This window comes from Odocoileus virginianus, chromosome 3 (genome assembly GCF_023699985.2).
Source record: "Odocoileus virginianus isolate 20LAN1187 ecotype Illinois chromosome 3, Ovbor_1.2, whole genome shotgun sequence".
NCBI classification, from domain to species: Eukaryota; Metazoa; Chordata; class Mammalia; order Artiodactyla; family Cervidae; genus Odocoileus; species Odocoileus virginianus.
The window spans coordinates 9,911,728-9,926,000 of NC_069676.1; the positions used below are offsets into that span (position 1 = coordinate 9,911,728).

General features: G+C 46.1%; 1 protein-coding gene across 6 annotated transcripts in view; it reads left to right on the plus strand.

Moving 5' to 3' along the window:
• Positions 1–909: 909 nt before the first annotated feature.
• CACNA1A (calcium voltage-gated channel subunit alpha1 A) overlaps positions 910–14,273 on the plus strand; it is a 370,739-nt gene continuing 357,375 nt past the window's right edge. For 3 of the 6 annotated variants that reach the window (XM_070463188.1, XM_070463192.1, XM_070463198.1), the window contains exon 1: positions 1,217–1,454. The gene's annotated coding sequence lies outside the window, so the exon portion shown is untranslated. Of the gene's footprint in view, positions 999–1,216; positions 1,455–14,273 lie in introns of those variants that run through there. The other 3 variants (XM_070463175.1, XM_070463183.1, XM_070463180.1) reach the window with 2 other exon arrangements.

Genomic DNA, 14,273 nt, shown 5'->3' on the forward strand with positions numbered 1-14,273 from the left:
ATATGCATCCCTAATACATAAAGACTTTTAAAAACAACGGAATCAAAATACTGGGCTTCCCAGGTGGTAACAGTGGTAAAGAATCCATCTGCCAATGCAGGAGACACAAGGGATATGGGTTTGATCCCTGGGTATGGTAGATCCCCTGGAGTAGGAAGTGGCAACCCACTCCAGTATTCTTGCCTGGAAAATCCCATGGTCAAATGAGCCTGGCAGGCTACAGTCTATGGGGCAGCTAAGAGTCAGACAGGACTGGGCACAATCAAAATACTACTAAGAAACTTTATAAAAAGAACACTAATTTTAATATTCCCTAACACCCAGCCCAGGTTTAATTGCTCCTGTCTAAACAATGCTTCTTTCCCCAGTGAGGTAAATCCTCCCATTTTGACTCCACCTGACTCCAATCATGAGGCTTCTTTCTGCCCTAGATGCCTCTTATAAGACATACAGCTCATCTTTAAAAGGAGCCTCCTTTAAAAGGAGAAAGAGGGTCACCCCAGTTTTGGAAACCTAAGTCTACCCGTGCAGCAAACAAACCTGTGAAGCTTGCCATCAATTGCCTTTTTGCATCCAAAGACTCAAATTTTCTTCTTGCTGCCTTTGTATTCAAATCATACAACTCCCTTTGCCTTAAGGGGGTGGGAGGGAGCTCAAACAGAAGCTATTTCCCCAGAGAACAGAAGAGACTGGGGGTGGGGTGGGGTTAGCAGCTGTCCTCTAATTAGTGTTTTTGTAAGGGCATCAATAATTTAGGTTGTAATCTGGCGGAGGGGAGATGGTTAAATTATAAGTGTGATTCCACATCCATGCTGCTTCCCGCCTGCTACACACGCCCCTTCCGCAAACCCACTAAGTAGGAGAGACAGAGCCTTTCCTGGCTCCTTAAGAGAAGCTGCTCTGGAAGAAGGTAGAGGGGTGATACACAGCATCCTTCCAGAGAGTCCTGCCCAGTGCTGGGAGGTCGCGGTCCAGTGTTAAGGGGCAGAGAGAGGAGAGTAAGAATTCCCTTTTATTTTCCTCTGAGGAACACTGTGGATGGGAGGCTGGATAGTCTCCCTGTGCTGGGTTCCCAAGCAGTAAGTACTTTGCTGGGGATGATCAGGGGCTGATGACACGTTAGTCCTCCCCTGTCTCCTCCCAACGTTAGGGAAACCTCCTCCTCTTCCTTCTCCCTACCCCACCCTCCCCCCGTCAGCTGGCACAGAGGCCCCATTTGGCACCTGCCTTGGTGGGGAGCCCTCAGCTCGGAGCTTGGCTGCTCTTGGCATCCCCTTTCTCTCTCCTTTCTCCGGGGCCCCTTTTTCCTTTCCATTGGGCAGGCAATGGATGCGTGGGCATCTGCTGGCTTGGACCCCTGGGTACTGACAAGGTGGGACCCTCAGGACAGCCGGAGGACTCGCTGCGCTGCCCACTAACCACACAGCTTGAGCGCCAGAGCCCATGCCGCACAGGTGAGTGTGAGATACAATCTCGGGGGCAGAGTTCTGCAGGGAGTCTAATCTTTATTTCCTTGCTGCAACCTTACCTGTATAGGCAAAGGTAAGAACCCAAAGACCCCTTCCTTCCTCTGAATAGTTTTTCTTTGGGGGTGGGCAGTTTATTTCTCTCTGCAGCTTCTCTTGCTGGGGGCAGACCCCCTTCTTTCCAGCTTCTACTTCTTGCTGAAATATCCATTTTCTCTCAACTGCCCTTAGCCCTCGATTAGTACTTGACGTCTCTGCCACCTGCTCTGGACCTGTGACATTTCCCCGATGATCATAGTTTCTAAGCGAAGTCTGATTCTACTTTTTTTCAAGTGTCTCCCCCCAACCGCGTCTCCTGTCCTCCGCCCCGCCCCCGGCCATCACTCAAGTCTAAATCCGTCTCTTTTTGCTTTAAGATCCAGGCAGGCTGGACCAAGTGACGGAGCTTGGAATCTCGCGCGCCTTCCCCGCCCCCATCGCCTACGACTTTGCGGTGGGGTGGGGGGCGGTGTGGTGGTCCCAGAAACGAAAGTTCGCGACGCCCGGTTCGCCGGTCCGTGTTTGCTCTGCTCTAAGCAGCGTGAATGCGTTTGGAAAAAGGGAGATGGCAGATGGCTGTTGAGAATAATTACGCCGTCTTAGACAACCTCTTGTTCTGTTTAATATTTAATATTCTGCCCTCCCTTGCTCCAAATGAAAAGCAGAGACGGTGCTTGGCACCCCTCTAGACCTACCCCTCCCTTTAGGAAATATTTGGACAGAGCTGACTCTCTGGGTGGCTTTTATTTCTCAAGAAATGAGAGCAATCACTCTCCTCTCTGGCTCTCGCCCGCTGACAGCTTCAGAGAACACGTGGCTGGTGGGGGCGGGAGGGGGAAGCGCCCCGCGGGCTGGGCTCCTCTGCCTTTTCCCGGGGCTCGGGCTTTGAGGGTTCCCGAGTGGCTGAGCTGGAAGAAGGAATCAAAAGGAAATGTAAACAGGAGGACAAAATAGCTTCCAGGAGGCAGTGGCCTCCGCCGTGGCTGAACAGACAAGAGGGGGCGCTCTTCCCTGGGCCGCCTCCTTCCTTAGCTCCTAGGTGCGGGGGTGGGAGTAGGGTAGGGATCTCCACTAGGTATTCCGGCTCCATCCTGAGTTTCCTGTTCAGAGTCGCCAACTTCAGGGCAGACCTGCCATTTCCCCTGCGGGCTCTTTCAGGGACAGTCTTAGGTCTCTGGGGGATGGGGGTGGGGGGATGGGGAGGTAGGGAGAAAGGCAATCTCCTGTGTCTGTGGCTGACGCTGGCCCCTCACCCCCGGCTTGGCTTCTAGACCTTCCAAACCCAAGCCCCGGCTTGCAGGAAAGCTCCCAACTCCAGAGGTCTTAGTAGCTGACTATCCCATCGATGTTTTCCTCTGAAACACTGGGATATGCATGACGCATAAAGGTGTTCCAACCAATGCACGGTGCCTAACTCTGTTTTTGTGGAAGGAAATGGAAACCCACTCCAGTATTCTTGACTGGAGAAGTCCATGGACAGAGAAGCTTGGCGGGCTCTACAGTCCCTGGGGTTGCAAAGAGTCGGAAAGGACTGAGTCATTGAGCACATAAAGATATTACTTGACACAAATGCCATCATCCCTCTAGATAAGACTGGTTTACCTCAGTGCTGCCCCTCTTGCTCCCCCAAAGTAAGTGGAAAGATCAGAACTAAGATTCTGGAGGTAAAGGGCAGATTTTTTTTTTTCTTAAGGTGTTTTTTTTTTTTTTGGTGGTGGAGGGTGGTGGGCAGCATTGGCGTGTGGGATCTTAGTTCTCCCAGCAGGGATCAATCCCATGCCCCCTGCAATGGAAGTGTAGAGTCTTAACCAACTGGACCGCCAGGGAAGTCCCCCAAGGGTGGATTTGACATTGAACAAATTACTGGGTAAATGACCTGCAAAGTAATGCCAAGTGCAGCTCTTGAACATCATAGCCCCAGCAGAAGGTTTGACTTACTTGTTTTCTTATTCTTTTCAAAATGCTTATAGGACAAGAGGGCCCTTAGTAGCCGAGGGCAAGCGAGGGAAGATCCTATTCTAGGATCTTTCAAGCCAACTGTCTTCATGGTGACAGACAGGCCAGGGCCCTTGGCATGCTCTCCTAACCCCCTCCCGGCAAGGCCAAGCCTGTCTGGTGGCGGCCAGCGAGACTGACATAACTGAGTGGGGGAGGGGAGGGGAGCTGCTCAGAATCCTCAGACCTTCATCTCAAGGTGTAGACCCTGGACTGGCAGCATACTCTGGGAATGCAGAGTCGCAGGCCCCACCCAGGCCTGTTGAGTTAGAATCTGCATTTCAGCTGGATTCCAGGGCAGAGGTCAGAGTCTTAGAAACTGGGGGCATAGGTCTGTGCATCAGTGTTCCTAGTTGACAGGCCAATGGTGGCATCCCAATAGTAGAGGTCCTGGGAGACCAGGCCAGGTGATGCTCAGTGCTGGGCACATAGTAGGTGCTCACTAAATCTTGGCTACTTGTTTGTTGTTGATATTCTTGCAAGAATTGATTAATGAATGTAATGTGGTTTTGTAAAGTTTCATTTATTATGGGCTTCCTAGGTGGCTCAGTGAAAGAATCTGTCTGCCAACACAGGAGATGTAGGAGATGCAGTTTCGATCCCTAGGTCAGGAAGGTCCCCTGGAGGAGGAAATGGCAACCCTACTCCAGTATTCTTGCTTGGGACATTCCATGGACTAAAGAGCCTGGTGGGCTACAGTCCACGGAGTCACAAAGAGTTGGACACTACTGAGTCAGTTGACTTGTCGTTCAGCTGCCAAGTTGTGTCTGATTCTTCATGACCCCATGGACTGCAGCACCCCAGGCTTCCCTGTCCCTCACCATCTCCCAGAGTTTGCCCAAGTGCATGTCCATTGAATTGGTGATGCCATCCAACCATCTCATTGCCTGTCACCCTCTTCTGCCTTCAATCTGCCCAGCATCAGGGTCTTTTCCAGTGAGTCAGCTGTTCCCCTCAGGTTGCCAAAGTGTTGCAGCTTCAGCATTAATCCTTCCAAAGAGTATTCAGTGTTGACTTCCTTTTGGATTGACTGGTTTGATCTCTTTGCTTTTCAAGGGACTCTCAAGAGTCTTCTTTAGCACCACAGTTCAAAAACATCAGTTCTTCAACGCTCTGCCTTCTTTATTGTCCAGCTCTCACAACCATACAAGACTACTGGAAAGACCATAGCCTTGACTATATGGACCTTTGTCAGCAAAGTGATGTCTTTGCTTTTGAACACACTGTCTAGGTTTGTCATAGCTTTCCTGCCAAGAAGCAACCATCTTCTAATTTCATGCCTGTACGCACCAATTCGCAGTGATTTTAGAACTCAAGAACAGGAAATCTATCATTGCTTACACCTTTCCGCCTTCTATTTGCCATGAAGTGATGGGACTGGATGCCATGATTTTAGTTAATATTGAGTTTTAAGCCAGCTTTTTCACTCTCCTCCTTCACCCTTATCAAGAGGCTCTTTATTTCCTCTTCACTTTCTGCCATTAGAGTGTTACCATCCACATATCTGAGGTTGTTAACATTTCTCCTGGCAATCTTGATTCCAGCTTGTAACTCATCCAGCTCGGCATTTCCCACGATGTGCTCTGCATATAAGTTAAATAAACAGGGTGACAATAAACAGCCTTGTCGTACTCCTGTCAATCCTGAACCAGTCAGTTGTTCCGTACAGGATTCTAACTGTTGCTTCTTGGCCTGCATGCAGGTTTCTAGGAAGACAGGTAATATGGTCTGGTATTCCCATCTCTTTAAGAATTTTCCGCAGTTTGTTATGATCCACACAATCAAAGGCTTTAGTGTAGTCAATGAAACAGAAGTAGATGTTTTTCTAGAATTCCTCTGGTTTCTCTAAGATCCAGCAAATGTTGGCAATTTGATCTCTGGTTCCTGTGTCTTTTCTAAGCCCAGCTTGGACATATGGAAGTTATTGGTGTATGTAATGCTGAAATGTAGCATGCAGGATTTTGAACATGATCTTTCTAGCATGGGAGATGAGTACAATTGTCCAGTGGTGTGAACATTCTTCTTGGGAACTGGGATGAGGGTTGACCTTTTCCAGTCTTGTGGCCACTGCTGGGTTTTGCAAATTTGCAGACATTTTGAGTGCAGCACTTTAATAGCATCATCTTTTAGGATTTTAAATAGCTCTGCTGGAATTCCGGCACCTCCAGTAGCTTTACTGGCAGCAGTGCTTCCTAAGGCCCACTTGACTTCACACTCCAGAATGTCTGGCTGTACAAAAAAGATCTTAATGACCCAGATACCACGATGGTGTAGTCTCTCACTCAGAGCCAGAATGAACGACTTAGCACAAATTTATTTATTACCTTTTTAATCATTAAAAAATTGAAGTATAGTTATTTTACAGTGTTGTTAATTTACAGTGTGTGTTAGTTTTAGGTGTACAGCAAAGTAATTTATATATACATATACATATATATATGTGTGTATATATATACATATATATATATATGTATATACACACACACATACAATGCAGGAGACCCTGGTTTGAATTCTGGGGTTGGGAAGATTCCCTGGGGAAGTGATAGGCTACCCACTCCAGTATTCGTGGGCTTCCCTCATGGCTTAGCTGGTAATTATCCACCTTCAATGCAGGAGACCTGGGTTTGATCCCTGAGTTGGGAAGATCCCTGGAGGAGGTCATGGCATCCCACTCTAGTCTTCTTGCCTAGAGAATCCCCAGGGACAGAGGAGCCTGGTAGGTTATAGTCCAGGGGGTCTCAAAGAGTCAGACATGACTGAGTGACTAAACACAGCACAGCATATATATATATTTTTTTTTTCGCAGATTCTTTTCCACTATAGGTTACTACAAGATATTGATCACAGTTCTCTGTGCTAATTTTGGCTACTTTTAAATTTCTCTCGAGAGCAAGGATGTGTATCCAGTTTCTTTTCTAATTTAAAATACACCCAGCGTAAAGTTTACTGTTTTCACCATTTTAATTTCACCAATTAAACAGCATTAGTATATTTGTAATGTGCAACCATTACCTCTATTAATTAATAGTTCCAGAATTTTCTGTTCATTTCAAAGGGAAACTCTCTACCATGAAACAGTTATTCTCATTCCTCAACCCACTGGCACCTGGCAACCACCTATCAGCTTTCTCTATTTATGGATTTCCCTCTTCTCCGTACTTCATAGAAACGTGTCTGGCTTCATTTCACTTCTGATTTCTTTTGCAGTTCAGACTTCAACTTTCCCTTTCTTTCACATGTCCCACCCACCCCTCCCTTAGAGCGTGCAGGTCAGATGAGTATTGGAAACATATCCTAGACCCTACTATTTCACACATTCATTCTTTTTTATTTTGAACATTTTTTTAAATTGGCGTATAGCCGATTAATGTTGTGATAGTTTCAGGTGAGCAATAAAGGGACTCAGCCATACATATACATGTATCCATTCTCTCCAAATCCTCTCCCATCCAGGCTGCCACATCACATTGAGCAGAGTTCCCTGAGCTATACAATAAGTTCTTGTAGATTATCCATTTTAAATATAGCAGTGTGTACATGGCCATCTCAAACTCTCTAACTATCCCTTCTTCCTGGCAACCGTAAGTCTGTTTTCTAAGTCTGTGAGTCTCTTTCTATTTTGTAAGTAAGTTCGTTTGTATCATTCTTTTTAGATTCCACATTAACGGATATCATACAGTATTTCTCATTTTCTGTCTGAATTACTTCACTCAATATGACACTCTCTAGGTACATCTGTGTTGCCATGAATGGCATTATTTCATTCTGTTTAATGGCTGAGTAATATTCCATTGTGTACATGTACCACATCTTTGTTATCTATTCCTCTGTCAGTGGACATTTAGGTTGCTTCCACGCCTTGGCTGTTGTAAATAGTTCTGCAGAGAACTTTGGAGTGCATGTATCCCTTCGGATCATGTTTTTCTCTGGATATATGCCCTGGAGTGAGATTGCAGGGTCATATAGTAGTTCTAGTTTTAGTTTTTAAATTTTTTTTTAGTTTTAGTTTTTTAAAGAACCTCCGTACTGTTCTCCGTAGTGGATGTACCAGTTTACATTCCCACCGACAGTCACGTGTTCATTCTTAGTGACCAAGAGAAATATAGGGAGGCTCAATCTTCAAATATTTTTTCAGGACGGGACACCCAGACTCCTCACTTTTTCTTTTTCTAAGAGTGATTCTGATTTTGCTGTCCAGCTATTTCCCTTCAGCCAAAACCATCACTACAGTTTCTTTCAGCTCCAGTGGGGAGTCAGTTTCTAGATGATATCTTGAGAGTTTTAAGCTCTCAAGGTGTGCAGTAATTGAGTCACTGAGCCACACAGTAAATATTTGCTGAACAAACGATGTACGTCAGCACTAACGATTACCGTCATAATGAATCAATGTCTTCATGTATTAATATGTTGATAACCATCCACAGCCACTGGTTGGTCAAAGGGGCAGAATGAATGAGGGAGATCCTGAAGTTCCTACTAATGCTAAATGCCAAGTCACAAAAACATGTGTTGGGGACTTCCCTAGTGCCTCAGTGACTAAGACTCCATGCTCCTAATGCAGGGGGCCTGGGTTCCATCCCCAGTCAGGGCACTAAATCCCACATGCTGCAACTAAGAGTTTGAATGCCGCAACTAAACATTCCGTGTGCTGCAGCTAAGTCCCGGTGCAAGCGAATAAATGAATAAAACCCATGTATTGAAGGCAAAGGATTCCAAAGATGCAGTTTGTGGGCAAAACTATGCCCCTAACCCTGAGAACACAGAAGACAGCAAATGTCCCTTAAATGTTTAGTTTAAGGGAACAACATTAGAGCCTCATTTTCTCCTGGGAGGAGTTTTATTTTATTTTTTCCTGGCAGTCTTTTTTTTTTCTGTTTAACGTTCCGGTTCCAATGGATTCAAGTAAGTTTAAAAGAGAAAGAGACAATAAAGAATGATAAGTGGTGTCAATCGTCTGGAGCATGAGTCCATTTGTGATATTGCTCTGGACAAGAGGATCTACCTTGTTTTTTTGCCACACAATTTTTGGGATCTTGGGTTTCCCTGGTGGCTCAGACTGCAAAGAACCTGCCTACAATGCAGGAGACCCAGGTTCGAATCTTGGGTTGGGAATATCCCCTGGAGAAGGAAATGGCAACCCACTCCAGTATTCTTGCCTGGAGAATCCCATGGACAGAGGAGCCTGGCGGACTACAGTCCAGACATGACTGAGCATGCACACACTCCTCACATGTAGGAAATTACCATGTGCGGGTCACTGTTGCAAGCACATTACGTAGAATTAAATGATTTCATCTTTACAAGACCTTGATGAAGTCTGTGCTCCCATCATCCTCATTTTACAGATGGGGAAACTAGCTCAGAGAGGTGAAGTGGCTTGCCCAAGGTCACATAGCAGGAAGGGACTGATCCAGGAACTAGGCAGGCTGGTTGCAAAGCTGGGGGCATTTCTCCACCAACTCTCCTCAATCATTGGTTGAGGAATATTCCAAGGGTATTAACTTCCCAGAACCTCTGGCCTGTTCTTCAGTCCTGCAGCCAGAACTAGCCCCATGCGGGGAGTGGCAGGTGCTGGAGGTAGAGAGCCATGGACATATGTGGGCAGGGGAGGGATTTGGGTGCTGGCAAATTCTCTTGGAGGCTTCATAGCAGAATAATCTTCTTTTGTTTTTTTAAAGATTCATTTATTTTTGGCTGTTCTGGGTCTTCCTTGCTGCCTGAAGGCTTTCTCCAGTTGTGGTAATCAGGGGCTACACTTTGTTGCGATGTTCGGTCTTCTCATTGCAGTGGTTTCTCTTGTTGTAAAGCACAGGTTCTAAGTTCGCAGGCTTCAGAAGTTGTGGCACACAGGCTTTGTCGCTCTGAGGCATGTGGGATTCTCCCGGACCAGGGATCAAATGTGTGTCCCCTGCATTGGCTGGTGTTTTCTTAACCACAATTTGTCATTGTTGTTCAGTTGCTCAGTTGTGTTTGACTTTTTGCAACCCCATGGACTGCAGCACGCCAGGCTTCCTTGTCCTTCACTATCCCCTGGAGTTTGCTCAGACTAATGTCCATTGAGTTGATGATGTCATCCAACCATTTCATCCTTTGCTGCCTTCTTCTCCTGCTCTCAATTGCCCTCATTAACCACTAGACCACCAGGGAAGCCCCAGAAACATTTTTTAAAAAAACTACAATTCCCCTTTTATTTATTTATTTTGGCTGTGCCCAGGGGCATAGAAGATCTTAGTTCCCTGACCCGGGATCAAACCTATGCCCCCTGGCACTGGAAGCATGCAGTCTCAGCCACTGGACTGCCAGGGAAGATCCACAGAGACATCTTTTGAGCTGGACTTTGGAGGTGGGAAGATAGAAGGATATTCAGGATGGAGGCAAAGAGGTGTGGAAGTTAGGATGTGTTCAGGATTGGCAGTGGGAAGTCTTTTTGGGATTGGCCAACAGATAACCTGATAGGTTATGATGAATTAGAGGGAAAGTTAGGGCTCAGAACTCAGAGGAAAAGATTACAGTCCCTTTGCATGGATCGAATGAGGGTCTGAACCTTGGCAAGTGAAAGAGAAGTATGAGGTAGAGTCAGTAGCCCTGATGATGAGTAGAATGTGGGGTAAAGGAGGGAGAGAGGGAGCCCCACAACGATTGGGTGATCACTTCTACGACTCTTTGGGTTTCTTACAAATCTGACCTCCAGGGAGCACCTGAGAACACCTGAGTCAGGTCATGTCCCTCCTCTACTTAGAATCTTCCATGGCTCCCACCTTCAGTCCAGTTCAGTCGCTCAATCGTGTCTGACTCTTTGTGACCCCATGGACTGCAGCACACCAGACCTCCCTGTCCATCACCCACCCCAGAGTTTACTCAAACTCATGTCCGTTGAATTGGTGATGCCATCCAACCATCTCATCCTCTCATCCCTTTCTCCTCCTGCTTTCAATCTTTCCAAGCATCAGGGTCTTTTCCAATGAGTCAGTTCTTTGCGTCAGCTGGTCAAAGTGTTGGAGTTTCAGCTCCAACATCAGTCCTTACAATGAATATTCAGGACTGATTTCCTTTAGGATGGACTGGTTGGATCTCCTTGCAGTCCAAGGGACTCTTTAAGAGTCTTCTCCAGCAATTCAAAAGCATCAGTTCTTCTGTGCTCACATTTCTTTATAGTCCAGCTCTCAGATCCACACATGACCACTGGAAAAATCATAGCCTTGACCAGATGGACCTTTGTTGGCAAAGTAATGTCTCTGTTTTTTAATATACTATCTAGGTTGGTCATAACTTTTCTTCCAAGGAGTAAGTGTCTTTTAATTTCATGGCTGCAGTCACCATCTTCAGTGACTTTGGAGCCCCCCCAAAATAAAGTCTGTCACTGTTTCCATTGTTTCCCATCTATTTGCCATTAAGTGATGGGACTGGATGCCATGATCTTAGTTTTCTGAATGTTGAGCTTTAAGCCAACTTTCTCACTCTTCTTTCACTTTCATCAAGAAGCTCTTTAGTTCTTCTTCACTTTCTGCCATAAGGGTGGTGTCATTGGCATATCTGAGGTTATTGATATTGCTCCTGGCAATCTTGATTCCAGCTTGTGCTTCATCCAGCCCAGCGTTTCTCATGATGTACTCTGCATAAAAGTTAAATAAGCAGGGTGACAATATACAGCCTTGACATACTCCTTTCCCTATTTTGAAGCAGTCTGTTGTTCCATGTCCAGTTCTAACTGTTGCTTCCTGACCTGCATACAGATTTCTCAAGAGGCAGGTCAGGTGGTTTGGTATTCCCATCTCTTTAAGAATCACAGCAAAAGCCAGGAGGGAGGGGACATTTGTATACCTATGGCCTGATTCATTTTGATGTTTGGCAGAAACCAACACAATGCTGTAAAGCAATTATCCTTCAATTAAAAATAAATTCATTTCAGTCGTGTCCAACTCCTTGCGACTCCATGGACTGTAGCACACCAGGCTTCCCTGTCCATCACCAACTCCCAGAGTTGCTCAAACCCATGTCCACTGAGTCGGCGATGCCATCCAACCATCTTATCCTCTGTCATCCCCTTCTCCTCCTGCCTTCAATTTTTCCCAGCATCAGGGTCTTTTCCAATGAGTCAGTTCTTTGCATCAAGTGGCTAAAGTATTGGCATTTCAGCTTTAACATCAGTCCTTTCAATGAATATTCAGGACTGGTTTCCTTTAAGATTGACTGGTTTGATCTCCTTGCAGACCTAGGGACTCTCAAGAGTCTTCTCCAACACCACAGTTCAAAAGCATCCGTTCTTCAGTGCTCAGCCTTCTATATAGTCCAACTCTCACATCCATACATGACGACTGGAAAAACAATAGCTTTGACTAGATGGACCTTTGTCGGCAAAGTAATGTCTCTGCTTTTTAATATGCTGTCTAGGTTGGTCATAGCTTTCCTTCCAAGGAGCATGCATCTTTTAATGTTATGGCTGCAGTCACCATCTGCAGTGATTTTGGAGCACCCCCAAAATAAAGTCTGTCACTGTTTCCATTGTTTCCCCATCTATTTGCCATGAAGTGATGGCACTGAATGCAATGATCTTCGTTCTTTGAATGTTGAGTTTTAAGCCAACTTTTTCACTCTCCTCTTTCACTTTCATAAAAAACAACAAAAACAACAACAAAAGCCTATGTCCTCTCTGTAATCCACAAGGCTCTCTACCATCTATCCCTGTCACCTTCCTCTATCAGCTCACTCACTGTACCCCAGTCACACAGGCCTCCTTGTTGTTCCTTGAACTCACCAGGCACGCTCCAGCCACGGGGCCTTTGTTTCCTCTGCCTGGACCACTCTTCTCCCACCCACCCTCATGGCTGCTCCCTCACCTCCAGATCTTTGCTCAAATGGATCTTTCCCACAAGGGTCCTTTCTGACCACCTTCTTCTTCTTTTATAATTATTATTATTTTACTTTGGCTGTGCAAGGTATTTTTTTGCTATGTGTGGGCTTCCCACAAGGGTCCTTTCTGACCACCTTCTTCTTCTTCTTCTTCTTTCTTTTATAATTATTATTATTTTACTTTGGCTGTGCAAGGTCTTTTTTGCTACGTGTAGGCTTCTCCGACTGTGGAGCATGGTCTCTGGCTCAATAATTGCGACATGCAGACTTAGTTGCTCCACAGCAATGTGGGATCTTAGTTCCTCAACCATAGGTGGAACCCGCTCCCCCTGCATTGGAAAGCGGATTCTTAACCACTGGACCACCAGGGAAATCCTACCTTCTGTGAATGACATTCCGCTTCCCCTTCCTTTTCCTCCTCTTCTGTTTTCTTTCCTCTGTCTGCATAATTTTGCTTGTTTATCTTGTTTCTTGTCTGTCTCACTTACTAGAATGTCAGTTCCACGAGGGCAGGGAATCCATATTCCCTTTTGTTTACATAATCTCTTGTTTACTGCCGAGTCCCCTACAATAGTGCCAGACACATAGTAGGTGCTCAATAAATATCACTAGATAGATGAATGAATGAATGACGGAAAGGATAATGGAGCCATGAAACTATAATTGGGAGGAAGAATTCAGCTTGAGGGATTTCCCTGGTGGTCAAATGGTTAAGAATTCACCTCCTATTGCAGGGGATGTGGGTTCGATCCCTGGTTGGGAAACTGAGATCCCACATGTTGTGTGGCAGCTAAGCCTGTGAGCCTCCACTAGAGAGGCTGCTTGCTGCAGCTACGGAGGCTGTGTGCTCTGGAGTCCGAGCACCACAACTAGAGGGAAGCCCATGCCCTGAAAATATGACCTGATGCAGCCATAAATAAATAAATATCAGTGGTTCACCTGGATGTTGCCCAGCAGCCTGCACCCCAGGGCTCTCCCCTTCTTTGTCCTTCCTAAAGCCCAGTCAGGGTCCAGAGGCTGCTGTGAAGAATCATCCAGCAATCCCAGGGGACCTGTTCATCTGGGTGGGAGGGAGTGTGTGTCTCCCTCCACTCTGATGGGCAACTGAGCAAACAGGGGAAGAACCAAGCCCAGCTGCGACACAGTTTCTTCTCACCAGGGGAGGGACCTTTGCAGCCGCACTCAGGGCTTTGCTGGCGTGCTGGTCTCAGCCTAGCCTTCAGCCTCTGCCATCTGGCTTGGCATTTTATTTAGCTCTGTTCTCGTGTATGTGGGGCAATTCTGGAGTCTGGCCCCAAGCGACAAGAGCTCGTATTGGCCCTGGTGTTTTCATTTCACCTTTCTCTTAGCTTCTCTTGGCGTAGGTGCGGTATGGGGTGAATTCACACTGCCTGAGACAGAGTGGCTTTGGGTTGTCTGAATTAGCATGAAAGCTCTGATCTATGTCTAGATCTGCTTATCGGTGCCCTCAATAAGTGCATGTCCGCACTGCTGGATTTAAAATGGATAACCAGCAAGTACCTACTGTACCACACGGGGAACTCAGCTCACTCTGCTCATTATTATGTAACCACCTAAATGAGGAAAGAGTTTGCAAAAGAATAGATACATGTATATGTATAACCAAATCACTTTGCTGTATACTTGAAACTAACACAGCATTGTTAATCAGCTATTCTCCAATAAAAAAGAAAAAGTTTAAAAAGAAGGCATTTTTAAAAATTAATTTATTTTCGATTGTGCTGGGTCTGTTGCTGTGCTCAGACTTTCTCTGGTTGCAGTGATGGGGGGCTTCTCATGGTTGCTTCTCTTGTTACGGAGCTCTGGCTCTAGGCGTGCCGGCTTCAGTAATTGCAGCATGCGGACTCAGCAGTTGCAACTCAAGGGCTCTGGAGTGCTGGCTCCATAGTTGTGGTGCAT